The sequence below is a fragment of the Kogia breviceps genome, chromosome 3, assembly GCF_026419965.1.
Source record: "Kogia breviceps isolate mKogBre1 chromosome 3, mKogBre1 haplotype 1, whole genome shotgun sequence".
Lineage (NCBI taxonomy): Eukaryota > Metazoa > Chordata > Mammalia > Artiodactyla > Physeteridae > Kogia > Kogia breviceps.
In genome coordinates this window covers 180,239,642-180,264,426 of record NC_081312.1, presented here as the reverse complement: position 1 = coordinate 180,264,426, position 24,785 = coordinate 180,239,642, and the positions used below count along the sequence as shown (strand labels likewise).

The 24,785-nt window shown below is 47.3% G+C and overlaps 1 long non-coding RNA gene across 2 annotated transcripts in view; it reads right to left on the bottom strand.

The window, feature by feature from the left end:
• Positions 1-2,016: 2,016 nt before the first annotated feature.
• Positions 2,017-24,785, bottom strand: part of LOC131753659 (uncharacterized) — a 71,828-nt gene continuing 49,059 nt past the window's right edge. The window contains exons 3-4 of one of the 2 annotated variants that reach the window (XR_010839902.1): positions 3,845-4,025; positions 2,023-3,741 (exon numbers count right to left, since the gene is read on the bottom strand). This is a non-coding gene — a long non-coding RNA (uncharacterized lncRNA). Of the gene's footprint in view, positions 4,026-24,785 lie in introns of both variants that reach the window. The other variant, XR_010839901.1, reaches the window with a different exon arrangement.

Below are 24,785 nucleotides of genomic sequence, written 5' to 3'. Positions count from 1 at the left end.
TTGGGTCTTAGACATTCTGGACTGGACAGTTTCACAGGTATCTCACCTGCAGGACCTCTTCAACTGTGAATCTCTGGAGGCTGCGTTTTACAAACATTTCAATACAGAACCCTTTTTCAGAGGACTAGCGCTCCGTGTAACAAACTCAGTTTGTAGATTTCAATTGGTGGGTTGGTGGGTCTGTTGCTGCTGTGATCTCCTCAGTAGCTTGTTGAGAATACGGCTTCGGAGGTCTCCTCCCAGCTCCTCTGAAGCAGAAATACTGCCCCAGGTGAGTCCGATGTATCATCAAGCTTGGGAATGATCGGTTTCCATTGTTGCAACTGAATTCTAAGGGCCAATGATGGTGGGAGGGGACCGGTAGGAGGAGGAGGGACTTATAAGCCAGACCGTATGGCTTAGACATGGGGGCCGTGAGGGGATCTGGAGTGTCACCTACAAATTGGCACTTGCCACCTACCTCTACAAGGATTCAATCATGAGCCGCTGTAGCAGCTGACTTTCAACACCCCCTGAAAGGAGCTCAGGGTGAAGATCAGAAATGAGACACTCTGTGCTCCGGAGAAAACTGGCAGAACAGATCTTCAGATAGGTATTTTCAGGTGAAGATTTTCTGAGCCCAATTCTTGCATCTCCTCATACCTAGAAAAGCACTAAAATCCTTCATGGTGACGTCTGCACCTCATGACTAGCCATAACCTTCACGAGACCAGCAGAAACCTTCTACAAAAAAATATGTGCTTGATTGCATGTACTACCCCCTTTACCAAAATCACATCTATACTGACCTTCCCCCCGTAGCTCTTTGGAGCAGTTTCTCAGAGCTCTCTGAGATGCCGTCTCCCGGGCTATAGCGCTCATTTTGCCCCAGATAAAACTTAACTCACAATTCTTGTGTTGTGCATTTTTTGCAGCCAACAGGAGGCAGTGAGGGGGTATGGGGGCCATGAGGGGATATGGAAACCCTGAGGGGGAAGAGAGGTACACCGTCAGGAACAGAACACAGATTGGAAGGAAAACCTCACTTCTTAGTAGAAACAACCCACACTTGTGGAGGGGCTCGTGGTTTACAAAGTATCTTCCAAAATACCAGCTGACCTTCTTACAATCCCATGAGGTGGTTAGGAAAATGATCTCCATTTTTCTCGGTTTAAGGAAACCAAGACTAAGTAGACAGGCGTTTGTTTTTCTTTACACTGTCCCGTAGCTGACTGCTCTCTTCACTCCGAGCAATTGCTAGAGTGACGCGGGACCATCTGCCTCCCAGGCAGCAGCGGCAGAGATGCCTGTACGAGTAGCAGGCACCGGCCCAGGCCTCGCTCAGGGGCCGACCTGACTGTGCTCACTGCCGTGCAGCCCCTGGAATGCCATTTTCCTGCCCTTTTCCCAAACCTGGTTCCCTGGCCTTGCCCCCTGCCTAGTGTGTGAGCTACCCCATCTCCCTCCATACCTACCTTTTCTAAGTTAGCTGGAGTAGGTTTCCACGGCTTCTAAAAAGCTTGACCTGAATGAGAAAGGTCAAGTGTGGGCGTGGACGTGCACTTCAAAATTCAAATCTTCCGCTCTGCCTGGCTGGGGCATTGAAAGATATAATGAGTTCGAGTTTAGTCTTATGATAATGTCAGTGATGAATGTTCAAGTGGGAACTTCCAGTAGGCATTTGGAGATGCAGGACTGGTGTATGGAATAGAGGTCAAAGTAGAAATATGGGTTTAGGGATCAATTCCACTGAAATCATGGATATGAATGAAATAGCTTGTAACAGGTCAAGCTGTGACAGCAAAGCAACCGAAAACACTCTGGTGATCCAAGGCGAACAGATTCGCTTGAAAAGTCCTAAGAAGAGCTTCGGAAAGAGAAGAAGCACAGCTTGGCCAAGGAAAGTGGAAAGGCAAGACATCTGAGAAGACTCCGAGGTGGATGCCGCCTATGTTTCGAGAGGCAATTTCTTAATATCGAGGGGAAAAGTAACAGTAATAAAAAAAAAAAAACCACCTTTCACTCAACAGTATGTTTAGTATGATCCCATTTTATTTTATTTTTTTAGATGTATATGTTTGCATCAGTCTGGAAGGATCTACGTCAAAGCATTTGCAATGATTATCTCTGGATGCTACAATGACAATTTTTGTTTCCTTGTTTTCTTATTTTCCATATTAAGCATTCATTGATTTTTTTTTCCAGATACAATTCATAAAGCATAAAATTCACCATTTTTGAAGGTACAGTTCAGTGTTCTGAGAATATTCACAAAGTTGTATGACCATCATCACTCTCTAATTCCAGAAAATTTTCGTCCTTCCAAAAAGAAACCCTGTGTCCATTGGCACTCACTCCCCATTCCTGCCCCCCCTCCCAGCCCTAGGCAACCACTAATTACTTTCTGCCTCTCTAGAGCTGTTTATTCTGGATGTTTCGTATGAACGAAATCATGCTGTATGTAGCCTTTTGTGACTGGTTTCTTCCCATTAGCATCATGTTTTCAGGGTCTGTCCATGTTGTAGCTTGTGTCCGTACCTCACTGGCCCTTGTTGCCAAATAAAATTCCCTGGCGCGGCTGTTCCATATGTCGTTTATCCATTCATTCGTTGCTAGACACTTGAGCTGTGTCTTTCCACGTTTCCACTACAGCAAATAATCCTGCGGTGAACATTTATGAACCAGGTTTTGTATGAATGCATGTTTTCAATTCTCCTGAGTATATACCTAGGAGCGGAACTGCTGGCCCATGTCTGTTTAACTTTTGAGGCGCCACCAAAGAGTTTTCCAAAAGGTCTCCTTTATTGTACATTCCCACCAGCAACGCAGGAGTGTTCTGGGTACTCCACCTTCTCCCTAACACCTGCTAACTTGTTAACATCACTTGTTAGAAAGGATGGAGAAAACATGTGCTAAGGGGGCCCAAGACCCACCTTCCTTTTCACCAAACTTAACCCTTTTTGTGATTTTTCCACAGAAAGGTAGAGCATGCAAGCATCCTTCTGTAATAATATGATAGAGAGGCTGGCATTTTTTGCATTCTTACTGGCCTCTGGGAGGGTTAATGTTGAACTCTGTGCATGTATTATCCTATCGAATATTTACAGAAAACACTGAGTTTGGAACCTATTCTAGAGATGAAGAATGAGGTTTCGAGGTGAAGTGACTTGAGCATAATGACACTGACCCAAATCCGAAATTCTTAACCATCCATTGTGACAGCTAAAAGCCGGCCTCTCCTTCTGCTGGGTGTTTCTGGCTGTACACACCATGTGTCATTTCCATATTTTCCCAGGGGAAAAAAATCTTTCTCAAGATGACTTTTCACAAGTAAGTCAGGTACAATTTATCATACTCTTAATGCAAACATATTCTGGAGCTGCAAAACCTATAGCATATGTATAAATAACTCGACTCAGCAGTGTAAACATTAATACAATCCTTTTTTAAACAAATGAACAACCTTGTTTCTCTGAGTTGATGAGATACTCCTTCTCTCCTGCTGGATATTTTGTTGGCTCATTGGTGCCAATAGGAATGGGTTCTAAAACTGATTAGCCCAGAGAAAGACTGTAATCAAATAAATCTCAAGTTAGCCATGCTTTCAATTTTGTTTAGAAGTGAGATTTTCTTCTTTTTTTCCAACTGTGCCTTATTTCCCAAAGAAAGCATGGTAGATTTTGTGTTCGAAAACACGTTCGCCTCTGCGACTTCCAATGACAGCAGAACCAATTCTGTTTTGTAACCGGCCAATTTCAGCTCCTGAGATAGACCCGTGGAAGAAGAGCGATGTGAATAAGATCTGAATAAAGCATATTATTAGATCTCAAAGAGAATCAATAGAATTTAATGTAGTTTTCCTTGCCTTGCGTCAATACAGCCACGTTGTTAGGAAGGCATTACGATCTTGTCTTCTCTTGTGGGTTTGAAAGCTTGTTTTGTTGTGGTGGTGATGGTTGATTTGCCTGAGTCACCTGCCCTAAGGACTCATTTGTTTGGTTTTGTAACACATCATCCCTGCGTCTGTAACTTAAGGCTCAGAACACCTAGGGAGATAAATAGATGTTATTTTTATTACCAGTGCTTTATAAATAAATTTTAACCTGGAAAGATGACATGGCCTAAGTCACACATTCAGCTGCATTTGGCAGGTTGATGCACAATTGTAGGCTGAACCTTAATCTGCTTAAAATGAGGAGAAATCTGGAAAACCACAGGCTCACCCATTATTTCTCTGCTGGTGAAATTGAGACCAGTTGGTTAAAGGGCTCTAATGGGCTGAATTGGCCCCAGAATTCATATGTTGAATCCCTACACCCCCAGGACCTCAGAATGTGACTGTATTTGGAGATAGGGCCTTTAAAGAGGTAATTAATTTAAAGTGACATGATTAGGGTGGGCCCTAATCCAATATGACTGGTGTCCTTATAAGAAGGGGAAATTGGGACACAAGACACGTACAGCGGGAAGACACAGGGGGAAGACAGCCAACCGCAGGCCAAGGAGAGAAGCCTGGAACAGGCCCTTCTGTCACAGCCCTCAGAAGGAACCAACTCTGCCCTCACCTTGACCTCAGATTTCTAGCCACCAGGACGTGAGACGAGAAATCTCTGTTGTTTACGCGGCCTAGTCCGCAGGACTTTGTTACAGCAGCCTGAGCAAACGAATACAGGGCCCTCTGCTGCCACTTCGCTGCCGATGAGTGGTCTCCCGGCATTCATCTCAACGCCCCAAGAGCGTGCTTTTGAGGCTGACTGAGCGAAACCCAGAAACCACAGACACACCAGCTGTTTGATGCTCACATGCACTGTATTTATCTTAGATACCACGGAGGTCAGTCTCCTCTCTGGTCAGAGCATCATCCCCCGGAAAATCTGAATGCAGGATTTGAAATTTGAGCCATCTGGTCAACCGGTCTGAGTTGAGCTGACATCCTACCTTTCTTGCTCCAGTGCTCTGGCTGGGGAAATTTTCTCCAGGGAAATCTTCACTCCTGTCTGGATTCCAGAAGTTGTGCTGACTCAGACCCTCTTTTCAGACATCCTGTGATTTTGTGAAAGAGGCCCCTTTGCTCTTGTCAAGTGCACGCCTCTCTCCCCTGGGGTAGAGTCCTACCTCTCCACTGGGGCCCTTTTTCAGAGGAAGGAGGAAGAGAGAGTGATGGGGCACCGTGCCTAGTTCAGGCACGTCTCACTTAATCTTCACCTCCCTGAGGGGAAGCTACCATCACCTTCATTTGCTAGATGGAGAAACTGAGGCACATAACGGTTAATCGCTCATCCCAAATTCACACAGTTCACAAGTGGGGGAGGTAGATTTGCCTTCCGCTCTCTGACTCAGGCCTGTGCTTCTGCTACCTCAGAATGCCATTGAGAGAGAGGCAACCAGATTACCATCCTCCTTACAGACCCCACACGTCCCAAGATAACAAAGGTGAAAAGGCCCAGTGAGGACCTTGCTGAGCTGGGGCTCATGACATTTTGTCTCTGGAAGCTTCAGATAACACCTCTCCATGGCTGATGGCGTACTTTCTGTGGAGCTCTAAACAGCGCCACTGAAAGGGTGGTCTGCAGCGGGAGGCCCTCAAAGGCTCGGTCCCTGCTCCAGAATGAGATGGAGACAGAAAGCAAGTAGGAGCATTCAGGGGCATTCGTGCCAATTCAACAGCAAGGCTAGGGCATGGAACCCAATCATAAAAAAGAAATGAGCTTGTACTTCATACAATCATCTCATTTTTCTCAGCACACATCATACTTCATTGCAAATAACGAAACTGGTCCTTGGGACTTCCCTGGAGGTCCAGTGGTTAGGACTCGGTGCTTCCACTGCCATGGCCCTGGGTTCAATCCCTGGTCGGGGAAGTAGGATCCTGAAAACTGAGGGGGGAGGCCAAAAGAAAAAAGAAAAAAAAAACTGGTTCCTTACCATGGACACCTTGAGAAGCACTGCCCAGAGGCCAGCATACATGACTAGGAAGACAAAGAGATGATGAGGAGGCATGGAGCCCAGGTGTTATGGGCTGAATGTCTGTGTCCCCCCAAAATCCACATGTTGAAGCCCTGACCCCCAGTATGATGGTATAAGGGGGCGGGGCCTCTGGGTGGAAATTAGGTTTAGATGAGGTCATGAGGGTGAGGCCCCCATGATGGCATTAGTGCCCTTTTAAGAGGAAGAGACACCAGAGTGTTCTCTCTCTGCCCTGTGAGGACACAGTGAGAAGGTGGATGTCTGCAAGCCAGGAGGAGAGGCCTTACCAGGAACCAAGTCTGCTGGCACCTTGATCTCAGACTTCCAGCCTCCATAAGTGTGAGAAATAAATGTGTGTTGTTTAAGCCCCCCAATCTGTGGTATTTTGCTATAGCAACCCGAACGGACAGAGACTCTGGCTCTGCTACTGATAACCCAAGACCCCGTGGCTGAGGCTGAGCCTCCTGCCGTCTGGTGCTTCCTTTACTGGCAGCATTTCCTCCCTCGGGTCCTTAACAGAATTGGCAGGGCTCCCCTGACATGACATGACAAAGCCAGCTCCCCAGGACACAAACCTCTCCCTACAAGGTGCTGGGTTTGAAGGCAGGTCCTAGGACACATCACACGCCATCCCCTTCCTACTGCCTGACTTGGGGGCCACAACCTGCCCTCGTGCCATCGCTCAGGTCTCCATCTCAGGAAGGAAGGGCTGGGGCTCATAATCTCATCCCTCCCACAAAGCCAGTCCCACCTCGAGGTGGGATTCCTTTCGGAAACTCTCCTACCCCCTTCTTAGCAACCTTCAATCTCCTTATAGCAATCATTTCCTCCTCTTTGGTATAAATGATACGTGCCACTTTTCTGCATTTGTGAAATAAATGTGTATCAAGAATAAGACCACTTTTATGTAATGCAACGTGCCTGAGACTGATTTTGTTGTTGTTTTAGAGAAAGGTCCAGATGCTTTAAAAGTTTATGAACAGCCACCCAGCTCTCGCCAGCCAGCAGAAGCCTGCAGCTCCCGTCACTCATTTCTCAATCATCCTGGGAGAAGTAGGTCAGGGATGAAAGCAGGCCCGGGAGGCTGGGGGGTGTAGTAGGACAGCAGGAGACTGGCCCTGACGTTAACGAGGGTGACCTTGGGTAAGTCTGTGACCCGCCCTGTACCTGGCTCCCCACAAGGATTTCGAGCTCTGTGACCCCATCCTTCTTGATAAGGTCACTTTCTACAGAGGCCATCCTGTCCTTTAGCTTATCAAACAAGAAGCCAAATGGCCTGAAATGAGCCTCCCTCCCTGCCCCCTGCATTCCCCATGCTGTCTTGTTAATAGGAAAGTAGCCAGAAGGTAAGCAGCCGAGAAAGAACGCAGAGACCCCCCTGATGAACAGCCAGCCTTTCGAGGGAACCTCACCCCCGAGGGCCGTGGGGACGGTGGCTTCAGCCTCCTGGACTTCCCAGCAAAGGCTGTGCTTGTCTTTGTAGTTGCTGCTGCCCACGACGCTGTTCCTGGCTTCTCTTTCCCGCCTAACAGACACCGTGGTTTCCATCAGCCTCAGGCCACGCCCCCTCCTGGAGTCTCCTCCCCCTTCCTCCCCGGCATCCTGCACACTCTTCTTCCCACGGCCCCAGTTCTCCCGCCCCCGGCCTTCGACACCCACCTAGCATTTACAGCGCACAAAGCACATGCATCGAATCCTCGCGATGTTGTTGATTTATTGGCTTCTGAACAAAACTCTCCAGGTCTGGGGAGCTGAGTGTAATTTTTGCCTCCGGTCCCCTGTCTACCCTGGGCCACCCCAATCAGAGGGCGCTTGGGGACATCAGACACGTTAGGTACATACCGTTCTCCCTGTGAGCCCGGGCTGGAGGGCCCCCTTTTATAAACATGGAAAGTGAGGCTCACTTGGAGGCCTGGGCACAGATTGGATGCCCTGGGTTTGTCCACTGGTTTTAAAAAAAACAAGCACAGGCTGGTCACGTGCCGACTCAGGGCCAACGCAGAGCCAGTAAGAGGCAGAGGCGGGCTCGGCCCTGGGTCTTTGTGATGCCAAAGCCCCCTCTCCCCGACCAGACGTCCCAGTCTGGCCCCTGCCCTTACGCCTCGGGGCGGTGGCCTCTAGGATGCCCGAGCAGCTTGGAGAGGTGGCACACACGGAGCCTCTGGAATGCCCAGTGGAGAAGGAGGGTCCAGACGAGGAGAACCAGCTCTCCGCCCGGAAGCTGCGGAAGGCTTGCCCTCCACCTACACAGCAGATCAGAGGCAGCTGCCGGGAGCCCAGGGTGGCCCCACCGGGAAGCGGGGGTGGGGATTGGGTTGGGTTGGGTTGGGACAGCCCAGTGACTAGGGAGACTGGATACCTGATGGGGCTGAGGACACTGACAGGTCCGTCCTGCCCCAGACGCCAGTAGGGCCCCCTGAAGAATCACGAGCCCCTTCAGCCAGCTTCTCCTTTTGCATTTGACCCCTCACTGCTGTCTTGACATTGGCCCAGAGGACACCATCCAGCGCTTCTGGGGCCCATGGCCTGCTTTCAGGCTGCTGGAGAAGCGAGGCATTCCGAAACCCGTGACCAGCCCTCCCTGCGCTCGGCGCTTTTAATCTCCTTAATTGAAATTGATTGGCCTCTCGGGAGGCAGCTCTGCATTGGCCCTGAGCTTCAGCAGGTGATCGACTCCTGCTTTGTTCTTTGAAAGACCAATTGACACACCAGGGCCTCTGATCTTCTCCCTGAATCCGGGAGCAAAAACCGGAAACGGGCACGCTTAACAAAACAGCTCAGGAAATAAAAGCGGCCGATCAAAATAAGGGGAGAATATTCCAGTCCCACTGTGGCTTAGCATTATACAAAAGGCCAGTCAAAACCCCATTACCAAGCAAAGATGAGCTCACACGGGAACGGAGCTGCTGCAGGGGGGCTCACAAGATAAACAGTCTGGGCTGGAGCATCGCGGGGACCCGGCTGCAGAAAAGATAAAGCGGGAAGAAAAGTGAAAGTCCATCTTAAGTTAAAAGCAAACCAGACACGGAGAGAACGGTTGGAGCGTCCAGATTTGTGTTCATCTAGAGCCGTAGCAGTCCGGTCCCCACCCCCAGGTGGCTGGAGCTGCTTTACAAACCGGTTTGGTCCGTCATACCCCTTGGAGAATCTTCTAATAGGGCCCCTTCCTTACCACGTATCCTGGAAACATTCCTCTGGGGGTTCTCCTGGGATGGGCCGCTGGGTCATTTCACCAACTGGGAGCGGGGTTTGAAAGGGCTGTACTGGGGGACGCGGGCCACCTGACGGTTTCCAAGCCCTGGGCTCTGTCCCGGCACTGGCTGCCCAGGGTGGCACCAGGACACAAGACTCACCTTAGAGGTAAGGAAGCACAGGCCTGACAAGGTGGCTACTCATTAGGAGTGACAAACTCATCCTAAGACCATCTTGCTGCCTGGCCCTCTAAAGATCAAGTTGAAGGGACCAGGATGTGCCAGCCCCAAATATGCCACTTTGGCGTAAGGATTATTTGAAACTGAAGGCAACTGAGAATCAACAAGACACAGGATGAGTTCTTCCTTTTCCCCTTCTCTGCCTAAAAGCAGGGCATAAACTTCCCTTGGCGAAGGTTTCCCCCTCTCCTGTACTAGAAGGAGGAGAGAGACTCTTATCACTAAGACGGCGTTGTCACTGAGCTGAATCTGCATAAACAGACCTTGTTAAAATAACCCACAAGAATTCCCCGGCAGTCCAGTGGTTAGGGCTCCACGCTTCCACTGCAGGGGTCACGGGTTCGATCTCTGGTCAGGGAACTAAGATCCCACAAGCCTCTCAGGGTGTCCAAATATTAAAAAAACAAAACAAACAAACAAAAACCATTATCTTCCATTACTTTCCTCTTTATATTTCCTAGTCACTTCTCCACAATGTATTGTCTCTAGAAGCCTAAACCTCCTTTCCTTTGTTGAAGATGATCTATAAATGCCCAAATTGAGTCTACCTCTTCGAGTTTCACTTTTTTTCTGTGGACTCTGTGCATGTAAAATAGTAATCAGATTCATCTTCCTTTTCTCCTGTTAATCTGTCTTCTGCGGGTTAAATTCACAGGCCCTCAGCTACTGAACATAAGAGAGGAGGGGAAAAGTTTTTCCTCCCCAACGAAGTCCAGAGATCCAGATTTTAGAAGCAGAGATCCAACTTGTTTGCTGCAGAAAACTCCATTTTTAAGTAAATTCAAGTTGAAAGTGGCTCTTAAGCTCCACTTTCTCTAGCAACAGGGACATGACAGAAGGATGAAGAAGAGGGTGAGCTCTGTAAAAACAAGGGCCGTATCTGTCTCGGTCATCACGGAGCTAGTGTCCGAGGTGCCTAACACACAGCAGGCACTCAATAAGCATTTGCTGAGTAAGTGAATAAAGAGAGGGAGGGAGGGATGGATGTACAATTGCATCAGATAGGGTCGGAGCAACTGCATTCTGCAGAAAGGAACATTGTAGCTTATTGAATACAGGCTCCCATAAAAGACCACCAAGACAGCCTGTTGATAAAGCAAAGCTCTCAGCAGTTAGAGAGGTCTCACTACTTGGCAGTCTTGACAGCGTCTCTGAGTCGGGCAGGTGAAGTCAGGATATTCAGCTGGTCGGAGGTGGGTCTTTCGGTGTAGGGATCGTGACTGTGTTAAGTCTCTGATGTAATAGTTCGGGGCTGTGGTCACAGCAAGGTGTGCGAACAGTCATTCGATGTGATCTATGGAAAGGCTAATAAGCAGTTTTAAGTGGCTTCGGGGCAAGTTCCTAAAATAATAAAGCTATTTGCAGCGTTTATCTTCCTGGGCAAGCGTTTCCGCAATGGTTACATCACGTTGGCAAAGACAGTGGAATCAAGTCATGTCGGTGCAGACGGAGTGGTACAGGTCGCGTTAATGCAGACGTAAGTAAGCTCTGTGGACGAGGATGCTTTCCTTGAGCCAGTGCCCTTAAGTAAACCACTCTCTCTCCGCACTGTGACATACACAGAGAAGTAACAACCATGTCTGTCCACAGGAGTACAGCAAACCTAAGTGGGCTCTAGGTGTGGTGGCTAATTTCCGGCTAAATAGGGGTGACACATGCTACACCATCCAAGGGAGAGGTGACTCAAGTATGCCTTAGACTTCAGTATCTGACAATAGCCCTGAGAGGCAGGACCAGCAACATGACTTGCAGAGCCCACTGCAAAATGAACATGCAGGTGAAGCGGGGGCTACTCTTCGCTGCGGTGCGCGGGCTTCTCATTGCGGTGGCTTCTCTTGTTGCGGAGCACGGGCTCTAGGCACGCGGGCTCAGTAGTTGTGGCTCACAGGCTCTGTAGTTGTGGCTCGCGGGCTCTAGAGTGCAGGCTCAGTAGTTGTGGCTCACGGGCTTAGCTGCTCCACGGCGTGTGGGATCTTCCCGGACCAGGGCTCGAACCCGTGTCCCCTGCATTGGCAGGCAGATTCTTAACCACTGCACCACCAGGGAAGTCCCAAGAAATAATCTTAACATAAAAGGATAAATATTGTATGATTCCACTTACATGAAATATCCAGAATAGGCGAATTCACAGAGACAGAAAATGCCTTAGAGGTTATCAGGGGCTGAAGGGAGAGGGAAAGGGAGGGTTATTGCTTAATGGGGTTAGATTTTCTATTTGGAGTAAGGAAAAAGTTTTGGAAATAGATAGTGGTGATGGTTGTACTAAACTGTGACTGTAATTAATATCACTCAATAGTATATTTTAAAATTATTTATTTATTTATTTATTTTATTTATTTATTTTTGGCTGTGCTCGGTCTTCATTGTTGCGCGTAGGCTTCCTCTAGTTGCAGCGAGCTGGGGCTACTCTTTGTTGCAGTGCGTGGGCTTCTCATCGCGGTGGCTTCTCTTGTTGTGGAGCACGGGTTCTAGGCATGTAGGCTCCAGTAGTTGCAGCACAAGGCTCAGTAGTTATGGCATGCTGGCCCTAGAATGCACAGGCTTCAGTAGTTGTGGCACGTGGGCTCAGTAGTTGCAGCTCACAGGCTCTAGGCGTGCGGGCTTCAGTAGTTGTGGCATACGGGCTCAGCAGTTGTGGTTTGCAGGCTCTAGAGTGTGGGCTCTAGAGTGCAGGCTCAGTAGTTGTGGCGCATGGGCTTAGCTGCTCCACGGCATGTGGGATCTTCCCGGACCAGGGCTCGAAGCTGTGTCCCCTGCATTGGCAGGAGGATTTTTTTTTTTTTGCGGTATGCAGGCCTCTCACTGCCGCGGCCTCTCCCATTGCGGAGCACAGGCTCCGGACGCGCAGGCTCAGCGGCCATGGCTCACGGGCCCAGCTGCTCCGCGGCACGTGGGATCTTCCCGGACCGGGGCACGAACCCATGTCCCCTGCATCAGCAGGCGGACTCTCAACCACTGCGCCACCAGGGAAGCCCGGCAGGAGGATTCTTAACCACTGAACTGCCAGGGAAGCCCCAAGAGTATACTTTAACATGACAAATTTTATGAAGTGTGTGGGTGTGTTTTATTTCCAATTCTCGTAAAACACTGGGACATATATACTTTGCCACAGGAGAAAAGTGATTAAATAAGAAAAATGAAGGATTTCAAGATGGCAGCGGCAGAGCATTAGCCACGTGCAGGGCCCTTCTGAGCACGGGGTTCTGTGGGAAGCCAGCTCTGCCAAGAGGACAGAGACCCCAAATGTAGGTGTCACGCCGCATTCTGGAGACTGAGTACTGCCTCTGGGTCACCGAAGGCCTCCTCAAAGTGCCCAGCCTCCAGAACCTTCTTGTGCTCAGACAAAGATGGTAAACATCGCAAGCCCTCAACTTCCTGCTCCCTGCCACGCCCTCCCTGGCCTCCTAATATCACGTCCAGACGCAGAGCTCAGCAGACTTCCCAGTGTCAGCCCTGGAGGTGACAGTGTTCGTGGGATGCTTTGCCTCTGCCTCCTGGCCTCAGTTACGGTACTTTAACCCTGCGGTGCCATTCACAGGGCAGAGGTGTGCAGCCAGGGATACCGAGGGAGCAGTAATCTGGCTGGTAATGAGGTGACCAGCCACTTCCCCCATCTCCTGGCATCCACTGAGCACACTCCCTCCATTCCTTCTGTTTTGGCCTCCATGCAAACTAGATCCCTCACCTCTCTGGGCTTCCTCTCACTCTGGATCCATTAGGTGGGACCTACTCGAGTTCCCCTGGGGGCGCTCTGGAGGGATAAAGATGAGGGCTGAGAGGGTGGTAGAGTGTGGCCAAAGAGCTCTGGCCTTGTCATCCAATTCAATCGGGGTCTACAGAGAATATATATTAAGTACCAATGAGAGGTGAGAAGGTAATAAAAAGGTGAGCCAGGCACGGCCCTATCCCGGGAAACCTAATGAAAGATTGCCTGCCATCTTTGCCTCGCATACCTTAGGTGATCAGCCCTGGATCTGGGGTTTACTGAGCAGAGACGATGCCCTTCTCGTGAGCCAAACCAAACACGGGTGCTCACTCGGTGAGCTTTCCAAGCCCTGAGGCCACCTCTGGCTGTTTCTGCTCATTGGTGGCCTCCAGCCGTTCCACCTCTGGGCATTCACTGAGTAGGAGGGTGGGACCTCTGCTTGTTGGCCGAGGACAGACCCCAAACAAGACCTTACACAGTAAAATTATATGAAGTAGTTCTCTAGCTCTGACCCTGTCTACCATTGTAGGACTCCCCGGCCACCCCAAAAACCTCTGTCATCATTTCTGGGACATCTCATGGGGGGAATCTCATGGGTGTGGGCGTCCTTTCACAACCACGTGGCACGCACTTCTTTCTCCAAGTCTAACTGTGGTTCCCTACTAGTCTAGGCACTGCCCCAACCTCTCAAGGCCTGAAGGTCCCAGGAAGGTTCCTCCCCCCAGTCCTGTCTCCTGCTGCTCAGGGGTCTGCATTCAGGCTGAGGCTTCTCTTCAAGGCCCTGGACATCAAGACAGCCCACCTGCTAATGCCCGTTCTCCCTAAAGAAGAAAGAAGCCTGAATCACACGCCCCATCCTCCCCAGGTTGGGCCATGGTGTAGGTTTCTGAGCACTCCTGATGCTGTGAGGAGCACTCAGGAGGATGATGTGTGGCCCTGCTGTGCTAAAGCTTTGCCCTTCAGCAAGAATATACAGTGGAAAAAACACAGTCACTTCAGCAAGTAGTGTTGCGGAAGCCGGGCAGCTGCATGTAAGTCAATAAAGTTGGAACGGTCCCCTCACACCACGCACAAAAATAAACTCAAAATGGCTTAAAGGCTTAAATATAAGACAGGACACCATAAAACTCCTAGAAGAGAACACAGGCAAAACATTACCTGACATAAATTGTACCGATGTTTTCTTAGGTCACAGTCTCTCCCAAGGCCATAGATATAAAAACAAAACTAAACAAATGGGACCTATTCAAACTTACAAGCTTTTGTACAGCAAAGGAAACCATAAACGAAACAAAAAGACAACCTATGGAATGGGAGAAAATATTTGCAAATGATGCAACTGACAAGGGCTTAATATCCAAAATATACAAACAGTTCATACAACTCAACAACAAAACAACAAACAACCCAATCAAAAAATGGGCAGAATTCCTAAATAGACATTTCTTCAAAGAAGATATACACATGGCCACCAGGCACATGAAAAGATGCTCCACGTCGCTAATTATTTGAGAAATGCAAATCAAAACTATAATGAGGCACCACCTCACAATGGTCAGAATGGCCATCATTTAAAAATCTACAAATAACAAATGCTGGAGAGGATGTGGAGAAAAGGGAACCCTCCTGCACTGTTGGTAAGAATGTAAATTGTTCTCCACTATGGAGAACAGAATGGAGGTTCCTCAAAAAACTAAAAATAGAGTTGCTATATGACCCAGCGATCCCACTCCTGGGCATATATCCAGACAAAACGATAATTCAAAAAGATACATGTGTCCCTATGTTCACTGCAGCACTATTCACAATAGCCAAGACATGGAAACAACCTAAACGTCCAATGGCAGATGAATGGATAAAGAAGATGTGGTATTCCATATATACAATGGAATACTACTTAGCCTTAAAAAGGAATGAAATAATGCCATTTGCAGGAACATGAATACAACCAGAGATGATCATACTAAGTGAAGTCAGAAAGAGAGAGACAAATATCCTATGATATCGCTTATATAATATGTGGACTCTTAATATATGACACAAAAGAACTTATCTGCAAAACAGAACAGACTCACAGACATAGAGAGTTTGCCAAGGGGGAAAGGGAGGTGGGGGAGGGATGGAGTGGGAGTTTGGGATTAGCAGATGCAAGCTATTATATATAGGATGGATAAATAGCAAGGTCCTACTGTAGAGCACAAGGAAATATACTCAATATCCTGTGATAAACCATAATGGAAAAGAATATGAAAACAAATGTATGTATATGGTTATAACCGAATCACTTTGCTGTACAGTAGAAATTAACACAACATTGTAAATCAACAATACTTCAATAAATAAACATTTTTTAAAAAAGATTGCCCTTCAGGATTGGTGCTAGGCCTGGGATCTGCCTTGCCAGCCCTCCAGGCAAACCCAGATGAGTCCTGAATCCTGGAGAGTTAAGTTTGGTCGGCAATTTCCAACATACCAGAAGTGTAAGGTCTAGGCGTGTCACAGCAGAGAAATAGCCATATATTTTAAGTCCTCTTAAATATAGAGGACTCTCTCCTCCTCCTCTTAGGGCATAAGTTTTAGCATCAGAGGGATGAACAGGTACCATGCTCCGACTACCTTTGTCAGGGGTTTAGTCAAACCACTCTTCTTTCAATCATGTACTGAACAGACCTGCTTTTTCTAATGTCTTTTAATCAGAAGACACTACCTTTGGAAAATGTACTGGAATATCTCCCCCTGCAGAGGCGGGTCCTCTACAGCCATGCTCTGATTTCACAAACGTACCTCTCCACCGTTCAAAGGAGGCTTCCTTTGCAAAAGTGTACCCTTGCCAGGCTCTGAAGGGTAAATTCATCTTTTTGAACTTGCAAGGACACATTTGCTGTAAACACTCACATTCCTAACATCTTCCTAGGCGAGTCCTTTGTCTGGTACAGAAAAAAGTCTAGAAGACAGAGTCTGAAGATCTGGACTTGCTTCCTGGCCCAGCTTTCCATTATATAACCAGGCAGAAATTCCTTACTCCCTGAGCTTCTATTTTGTCATCTGGGAAAAATATTGAATGTGAGGATCAAATTAAGAATGTGTGTTAAAATGTAAATGCTTTGCAAACCATCAATCACAGTGCGTGGGAGAAACGGTGTCCCTTTGATCAGCTTGGCTGAACTCTTGAGTCTGGGCATTCCTGGAGATCACATGCAGGAGGGGTAATCGCAGGTTTTCTGATCATATTCCTTATGAAGCTGCCCAGAATGTCACCTTCCTTGGGCAGGGTGGGGTTAGGAGATGCTGGGAGACCACTGTAGTAAGACCCTCCCTGCTAAAACAGCGTTTATCAGTGGCACAGTGTGAAGGAGGGAGCCATACGTGGGGACAGAGAGGACGGGGTTGGGGGGAGACCCCTACTGAGTAATTTGATTAGAACAGCCCAGTGCTTTACTGAGGGTAGATAGGAGAACAAGTGGGATACCCAGCCAAGCTCAGGACAAACTTAGGCTGGCGAACTTGACCCTACTTTAGAGAGGTTGGAAAGCTCTTAGGGATAGAATTCAGTGGAAACATTTGTTTTTTGATACAGAATCTTCCCACTTAAGTGAAGAGTAAATACCAAAGAAGAGACACATGTCAGTCTCTGGAAACTGAGCCATCAACCTGCTCCAGAGTAGCAAGCAGGGGCCTCAGAACAGAAAGACTTGTCACTTAGTATCACAGCCTCTGTCCACAGAGCTATTATCAATAAGAAGATCAGCTGGGCAATGTCTGGGATCCCTGCTCCTACCACATGCAGGGAGGACTGACCCAAGAGAGCAAAGGAGGAAGGGACAACACGGAGGCGGCAGGATGAAGGAGGGGCCTGAGGAATGAGCCGCGGTCCGCTGGCCCCTGAGAGAGAGCAGCACAGCGTTCTAGAAACCGAAACAGCCTCCTCGCTACGTCTGCCTGCAAACTCAACGTTGAGCTCCTCCCAAACTGCTTCCTTCAAAAACTCACGGAACCCTGACTGTCCAGAAAAATGTTCACCAGCCCGGCCATAAGATCAGGCTATATTAGGTACATCAAACTCACACCTGGAGCACAGATGCCCTCCTCCCCCTGGAACACGCCCAGGAGGAAAAGGCACACATACTATCCCTTGATTTACATAAATGTCAGCCCGTCATGCAGAGCAAACAAACCCTGGGCTGAATCAGAGGAAGGCAAAAACAAGGGAGCCCAGCTGTATGAATGGCCTGCTCGCCAAAGTTTAAGACGCCATGGACAAGCTTTCAGTCTTGTCCATTACTACAAGATCACTGCTGTGGCCTTGAGCCCTTACAGGGCTCTGCATGTCATACAGGACATAAAATTAAGCCTTGGAATCCCACTACTGGGCATATACCCTGAGAAAACCATAATTCAAAGAGTCATATACCACAACGTTCACTGCAGCTCTAGTTACAATAGCCAGGACATGGAAGCAACCTAAGTGTCCATCGACAGATGAATGGATAAAGAAGATGTGGCACATATATACAATGGAATATTACTCAGCCATAAAAAGGAATGAAATTGACTTATTTGTAGTGAGGTGGATGGACCTAGAGTCTGTCATACAGAGTAAAGTCAGAAAGAGAAAAACAAATACCGTATGCTAACACATATATATGGAATCTAAAAATAACGGTACTGATGAACCTAATGGCAGGACAGGAACCAAGATGCAGACGTAAAGAACGGACTTCAGGACACAGGGGAGAAGGGGAAGCTGGGACAAAGTGAGAGAGTGGCATGGACATAGATACACTACCAAATGTAAAACAGATCGCTAGTGGGAAGCAGCCACATAGCACAGGGAGATCAGCTCGGTGCTTTGTGACCACCTAGAGGGGTGGGTTAGGGAGGGTGGGAGGGAGACGCAGGAGGGAGGGGATATGGGGATATATGTATATGTATAGCTGATTCACTTTGCTGTACAGCAGAAACTTACACACCATTGTAAAGCAATTATACTCCAATAAAGATGTGAAAAAAAATTAAGCCTTGGGATTATAATCTAACCCATACCTAATGGAGGCACAAAGATCAGAAAAGCTACAGAGCTGTTCTTAGAACACCGGGTGATAAACAGCTTTCAACATCCAGAACTAACTGCCTGGAATGTGTCCCCAGCTCCCTGCATTTCCGATCCCTGGGTAATACCACCTTCTGCCTTTTTGCTCTCCCAGCCCTTCCACCAGTTTTATGACTCAATTCCCTATATTAAATCCCTCTCTGTTTGAAATGCCTAAAGGGATTTCTGGTTTTAATGACCAAACATTTACCGATGAATGCTTCTTCAACATTTTTTTTCTTTCGGATATTTGTGTACAGGCAGACCTCCTTTTATTGTGCTTCACTTTATTGTGCTTTGCAGATACTGCATTTTTTTTTTTTTACAAATTGAAGGTCTGTGGCAACCCTGCATCAAGGAAGTCTATCGGTGCCATTTTCCCAACAGCATTTGCTCACTTTGTGTCTCTGAGTCACATTTTGGTGATTCTTGGAACATTTCAAACTTTTTCATTATTCTTGTTGATCTGTGATCCGTGATCTGTGATGTTACTACCACAACTTGCTGAAGGCTCAGATGATGGTTAGTAACTTTCAGCAAGAAAGTGTTTTTTCATTAAAGTATGTACAATATTTTTTTAGACATAATGCTATAGCACACTTAACAGACTACAGTAGAGTGTGAACATAACTTTTACATGCACTGGGAAACCAAAAAATGTGTGCAAGTCAATTTATTGATATTCGCTTTATTGCAGTGTTCTGGGACCAAACCCGCAATATTCCAAAGTACACCTGTAAACACCCAACTTTGCATGTTTGTCCTTTGTCCTCATTTGTCTGAATTCTCTGACAAGTACTTTCTGCTTTTAATTTTTTTCAGTTGTCAGTGTTTCTTCTCATCACCCTCTCAACGTTGGTGCACTTTGCTGCTTGCCCCTAACTGGGCTCCTCTGCTTTTAGGCCACTGTATATTAAACTGCAGAACAAACTTAAGCACTGGGCAGACCCAATCCCTCCCTCCGGGGACACCTGGGGGCTCCACTGAACCTTTTATTCCACTGGGTCATTAACGAGAAAGGTCTGCCTCCGCAGGACCTTAACCCTGTCGATGGGAGCTATGCGTGACTACTGAAGAGGAAAATTGGGAGCCGGGTCAGTCTCAACACATCCCTAATAATCTCTGCATTTCCCTGTATATCTTCCTTCCTTCCAACATGAGTACTCCAAATCCACCTTATCCCACTAACGTTTTCAAGTCTATATTTTCTCTTCCTTTCCTCCCCATCTTATGGCGCTTGGCTTCATAACTGGTTACCCCAGCTTCTCAGTAACCCTGTGCACATTTCAAATACCACCTGCCTCGGTCTCTGGTTGTGGATCCTAAGACGTCAGGAGGTATCCAGCAACTGGGAGATTTAAGAGTAAGCACAGGGGCCATTCTGAATTTTACTATCCTAATATTTACTCATCGTTACAGTAAAAACCTTGGATAAACCAACAGGGATGGAGTTGTTCTAGACAGACACGTGTTTCACAGAACTGGAATTTACACACTCAGGCAATAAAATGCTGTTGACTTTTAAATGTTCTGAGGAAAATATTTATGAAGCCTATTCAGTGAAGGAGCGTGACACAGTCTACCTTTTCTAGGTGATTCAGGACTCACCCACGTTCCTCCCCTGAGGGGCTAGCGCATGCTGTGACCTCTGCTTAGAACGGTCCTTCCCTGCCTTTGCCTATTTAAATCCTCCTCATCCTTTGGCTGTCAGCTCCAAGACCATTTTCCTCAGGCACAACTATATCAATTTACTAAAACGCATCAAACTGTTCACTTAAAATGGGTGAATTCTGTGGCATGTAAACTGTACCTCAGTAAAGCTATGAAAAACAGAACACATTGTCAAGGAGGTGGAGCATACCAACACCCCCCACCGCCAAAGTGTAGCTGCTTTACAGTATGTAAAGGGAGAGGGAAAGACCTTCACATTGGAGAAACCTGATGAAAACTATGTCAGCCAGATGGTCAAGGTCAACATCAACAGTGATGTCATGTGGACAGGATGTACCCTTGATATGACATGATGAAAATGGCACTTTATCTCTGTGGTCTTCCTCCCAGAAACCATAACCCCAGTCTAATTATGAGGAAAACTCCAATACAGGTGCAGCCTACAATATACCTAACTAGTTGTCCTCAAAACTGTCAAGGTCATCAAAAACAATAAAAATCCAAGACACTGTCATAGCCAAGAGGAGCCTAAGTAGACATGACGATTACAATCTGGGCTCCTAGAACTAAAAGGAACATCAGGTACAAACTAAGGAAATCCGAAAAAAGTATGGACTTCCGTTAATAATAACGTATCAATATACGCTCATTGCTGGTGACAAATGTGCTACAGTAATATAAGATGTTCATAATAGGAGAAAACGGGTTTGGGATAGATGGGAACTCTCTGAACTATATTCACGATCTCTCTGCAAACCTCAAACTGTTGTAAAAAATAAGGTTCACTTAAATCACATTAAAAAAAAAATTTCCCCAGTTTCTCAAACCAAATCAAGTCCCTCCTGCTGTAGGTTCATACAGAAATGCAGACTATTGACTAAATGAATTAACCTATCACCATATGCAATTATGTTTGTGTGTTTTGCCCACTGTATCCTTGGTATAAGGTTAGAGCCCGGTTCTTGACAGGCATTTAGTAATAAACATATAGCAAGTGCAGTGTCAGAGAATGTTAGTTCCATGACATCAGAATTGTGTCTGTTGGGACTTCCCTGGTGGCACAGTGGTTAAGAAGCCACCTGCCATCGCAGGGGACACGGGTTCGAGCCCTGATCGGGGAAGATCCCACATGCCGCGGAGCAACTAAGCCCATGCGCCACAACTACTGAGCCTGTGCTCTAGAGCCTACGAGTCACAACTACTGAGCCCACGTGCCACAACTCCTGAAGCCCACATGCCCAGAGCCCGTGCTCCGCAACAAAGAGAAGCCACCGCAGTGAGAAGCCCGCACACTGCAATGAAGAGTAGCCCCTGCTCACTGCAACTAGAGAAAGCCCGCGGGCAGCAACGAAGACCCCATGCAGCCAAAAATAAATAAATAAATAATTTTTTTAAAAAAAAGAATTGTGTCTGTTGTGTTCTTCACTGTATCCTCATCACCCAGAGGTGCCTGGCACATGGAGACACTCAACAAAGTCTCGTTCCCTCACAGGGATCTGGGCTGTAACAAGAGGGAAGAATGAAGTCAACACTCAGGGTGAAGGAAGGACAAGAGACTGAGCAAGAGGTCCCCGGGACTCCCCCCAGGGCCGTCCTCTCTAGTTTCAGGCAACTCCTGGGACCTTCCGTGCCCAGGAGACCCTCCTGCTGTGTGAAGTCCAATGACATTGACCACGAGATCCTGTTGCTTGACTGAGACTTTATCTGTGTCGTGTTTGACTAGCCTGTGTTTCTGTTATGAAAGATGTTGAATCAGATTAATGTGGGAAGTATCACCTGTGCTATGATGAAGAGAAGGAAAAAAAGACAATAGAGCAGAAATGGGGACCCTAAAGGGAAAGTAGAGGCTGTAAAAAGGAAAGAAGAGAAAGAACTGGAAAGAAATGAAAACAGCCTGACAAGTACACAGAAACAAACGCGGGTTTCAAAGTGTTGTGAATTCATGAGGGCTTAATTTCCAAAATATACAAACAGCTCATACAACTCAATAAGAAAAACACAAACAACACAATCGAAAAATGGGCAGAAGACCTAAGTAGACATTTCTCCAAAGAAGACATACAGATGGCCAATAGGCACATGAAAAGATGCTCAATATTGCTAGTTATTAGAGAAACGCAAATCAAAACTACAATGAGGTATCACTTCACACTGGTCAGAATGGCCATCATTAAAAATAATAAATGCTGGAGAGGGTGTGGAGAAAAGGGAACCCTCCTGCACTGTTGGTGGGAATGTAAATTGGTGCAGCCACTACGGAGAACAGTATGGAGGTTCCTTAAAAAACTAAAAACAGAGTTGCCATACGATCCAGCTATCTCACTCCTGGGCATATATCCAGACAAAACTCTAATTCAGAAAGATACATGCACCCCAATGTTCGTAGCAGCACTGTTTACAATAGCCAGGGCATGGAAGCAACCTAAATGTCCACTGACAGATGAATGGATAAAGAAGATGTGGCACATGTATACAATGGAATATTACTCAGCCGTAAAAAGAATGAAATACTGCCATTTGCAGCACCATAGGTGGACCTAGAGATGCTCATACTAAGTGAAGTAAGTCAGAGAAAGACAAATATCATATGATACCACTTATATGTGGAATCTAAAATATGAGACAAATGAACTTACTTACAAAACAAAAACAGACTCACAGACATAGAGAACAAACTTACGGTTACCAAAGGGGAAAGGGGGGGAGGATAAGTCAGGAGTTTGGGATTAGCAAATATACACTACTATATATAAAACAGGTAAACAATAAGGCCCTACTGTACAGCACAGGGAACTATATTCAGTATCCTGTGATAAACCATAATGGAAAAGGACATGAGAAAGTATATATAACTGAATCACTTTGCTGTACACCTGAAACTAACACAACATTGTAAATCAGCTATATGCTTCCATTTAAAAAAAATAAATAAAAACCAAAGCGTTGTGAATGCGTTCCTTCAGCAAAGATGTCCTAAGCATCTACTATGTGCCAGGCTCCATTCCAGGTGTCAAGGAAACGATGGACATGACGACCCGTCAAGGAGCCTGCATCGTGGCAGGGGCTGGAGGCGGGAACAGAAAGTCAACAAATAATTAAACAAAAGAGATACCAGAGACCGGTGAGTATTTAGACGGCAATTTAGAACAGAGTGGGAGTGAGAGGCTACCTTGTACGGTATTGGCTGATCAGGGAAGGTGACATTTAAGCTGCTCTCCGAAGGGCGAGAAGATGCTGCAGGCGTGAAGGTGGAGGGTGTGTGGAGGCTGCAGTCTGGCCAGAGGGCGAGCCGGTGCTCTAAGGCTCCAAGGAAGGTTCTGAGGAATAGGGAGGGGCTGGCCCCTGGGGAACATTTGCTAATGTCCGGGCACATACTGTCCCCACAGGGTGGTGGAGGGGCAGTGCCTCTGGCACCTAGGGGTTAGAGGTCAGTCAGGGAGGCTGCTGAGCTACCCTGCAGGGGACAAGCCCCCATGCAAAGGATTATCCAAAATGTCAGAGGCGCCGGGTGGAGAAACCCTGCCCTCAGGCCATTACAGGCTTGGCATCTTCACGGTGTAGAAAGCAGGACGCCACACCTGGAGAAGAAAAGAAGAGAGGGCAGGGCTATGAAACCACCCGCCTTTGTGTGCCTTGGTGGGGAGCCCACGAATGTTTTAAAACCGTGCAGTAAACACGGACTCGTTTATTTTTGGAAACAGTTACTCTGGCTCTCGTGTGGAATGTGGGAGGAGGGGCAAGGGTGAATGAAGGAGACCAGGTGGGTGATTTTTAATAGTAGAGAGGGGATGGCGGCTTGGGCAGTCATCATGGAAGGAGAGATAGAGAAGTAAAGAGCTGAGACTGATTTTAGAGGTGGAACTCATAGCTCTTGCTGACAAAGTGAACTTGGAGGGTGAGGAGAAAAGAGGAATCAAGAATTCATTGAAGTGAGGTAGCACCTCACACCAGTCAGAATGGCCATCATCAAAAAATCTACAAGCAGTAAATGCTGGAGAGGGTGTGGAGAAAAGGGAGCCCCCTTGCACTGTTGGTGGGAATGTAAATTGGTGCAGCCACTATGGAGAACCGTATGGAGGTTCCTCAGAAAACTAAAAATAGAACCACCATACGGCCCAGCAATTCCTCTACTGGGCATATACCCTGAGAAAATCATAATGCAAAAAGAGTCATGTACCAAAATGTTCATTGCAGCTCTATTTACAATAGCCAGGACATGAAAGCAACCTAAGTGTCCATCAACAGATGAATGGATAAAGAAGATGTGGCACAGGGACTTCCTCGGTGGCGAAGTGGTAAAGAATCCACCTGCCAATGCAGGGGACACGGGTTCGAGCCCTGGTCTGCGAAGATCTCACATGCCGCGGAGCAACTAAGCCCGTGCACCACAACTACTGAGCCCGCGCGCCTAGAGCCCGTGCTCCGCAACAAGAGAAGCCTCCGAAATGAGAAGCCCACGCACCACAATGAAGAGTAGCCCCCGCTCACCGCAACTAGAGAAAGCCCGCGTGCAGCAACGAAGACCCAATGCAGCCAAAAATAAATAAATAAAATAAAGAAATTTATAAAAATCAATCAATAAATAAAATATCACCAAGTTACGTTTAAGAAACAACAACCCGCATAGCACAGGGAGATCAGCTCGGTGCTTTGTGACCACCTAGAGGGGTGGGATAGGGAGGGTGGGAGGGAGATGCAGGAGGGAGGAGATATGGGGATATATGTATGCATATGGCTGATTCACTTTGTTGTAAAGCAGAAACGTAAAGCAGAAACTAACACACCATTGTAAAGCGATTATACTCCAATAAAGATTTTTTTTTTTTTTAAAGGATGCATTGAGGGATTCACGGCCAGCTTCATGGGGGTGTGGTCAGTGCCAACAGCCGTCCCCATCCAGGGTTGGCGGGGACCTCAGGGTGGCTCTCGGCCACCATGGTTC